This window comes from Telmatherina bonti, assembly GCF_933228915.1.
Source record: "Telmatherina bonti genome assembly, chromosome: 23".
NCBI lineage: Eukaryota > Metazoa > Chordata > Actinopteri > Atheriniformes > Telmatherinidae > Telmatherina > Telmatherina bonti.
Window position 1 is genome coordinate 3,535,625 of NC_136632.1, and position 1,679 is coordinate 3,537,303.

Sequence of the window (1,679 nt, forward strand, 5' to 3'; positions counted from 1 at the left end):
TTGGGCACCTTGTGTTCTCTACGCGCCGCAGGGCGCAGCGTGTCCACCGCAGACTGCAGGAAGGAGCTCTGCGTCCTGATCCATGTCTCCCGCGCGCAGAAGAGCGACTGGCTGCACGCACGCCTTCCTGCTCCAGTGCCAGTCTGGGCATGGGTTGGGGGGGGCTGGAGCCCAGCGACCAATAGCATCACGCGTCGGCTTGGTTGTGAATCTCGTTGGTTGGTATTTGTAACGAGATTACTTTTTCTTGCTCTTACTAGAGTGTTCCCCACGAGCGACGTGCGACCCCTCCGTGTTCCCTGTTCTCTAACACATGCTGGTTCACGAGCACCGCTTTCCAGAGACGGTATGAAGAAGAAAAAATATCCAGCGAGCATCAGATGTCTGGACCAGAATGTCTGGTTGAGGTCAGAGGAGAATGGACAGACTGGTTGCAGGCAAGCACTGGTTGCCATCAGATTTTCTTGTCCCGCTTTGGTCCCCTTTTTACCATCATGACATGGTTTAACCAGCACAGCCTGCCTGAGTCCTGCTGCTGACCATGTCCATCCCTTTCTGAGCACAGTGTAGCATCTTCTGATGGAAACTTCCAGCAGGATGATGCACCATGTCACAAAGCTCACATCATCTCCACCATGACGATGAGTTCACTGTCCTCCAACGGCTCCACAGTCACCAGATCTACATCCAGCAGAGCAGCTTTGGGATGTGGCGGAACGGGAGATTCTCATGGTGATGTGGTGGAACGAGAGATTCTCATGGTGATGAGGTGGAACGGGAGATTCTCATGGTGATGAGGTGGAACGAGAGATTCTCATGGTGATGAGGTGGAACGGGAGATTCTCATCATGATGAGGTGGAACGGGAGATTCTCATCATGATGTGGTGGAACGGGAGATTCTCATGGTGATGTGGTGGAACGGGAGATTCTCATGGTGATGAGGTGGAACGGGAGATTCTCATCATGATGAGGTGGAACGGGAGATTCTCATCATGATGAGGTGGAACGGGAGATTCTCATGGTGATGAGGTGGAACGGGAGATTCTCATCATGATGTGGTGGAACGGGAGATTCTCATGGTGATGTGGTGGAACGGGAGATTCTCATGGTGATGAGGTGGAACGGGAGATTCTCATCATGATGAGGTGGAACGGGAGATTCTCATCATGATGAGGTGGAACGGGAGATTCTCATCATGATGAGGTGGAACGGGAGATTCTCATCATGATGAGGTGGAACGGGAGATTCTCATGGTGATGAGGTGGAACGGGAGATTCTCATGGTGATGAGGTGGAACGGGAGATTCTCATGGTGATGAGGTGGAACGGGAGATTTTCATCATGATGAGGTGGAACGGGAGATTCTCATCGTGATGAGGTGGAACGGGAGATTTTCATCATGATGAGGTGGAACGGGAGATTCTCATCATGATGAGGTGGAACGGGAGATTTTCATCGTGATGAGGTGGAACGGGAGATTCTCATCGTGATGAGGTGGAACGGGAGATTCTCATCGTGATGAGGTGGAACGGGAGATTCTCATCATGATGAGGTGGAACGGGAGATTCTCATCATGATGAGGTGGAACGGGAGATTCTCATCATGATGAGGTGGAACGGGAGATTCTCATGGTGATGAGGTGGAACGGGAGATTCTCATCATGATGAGGTGGAACGGGA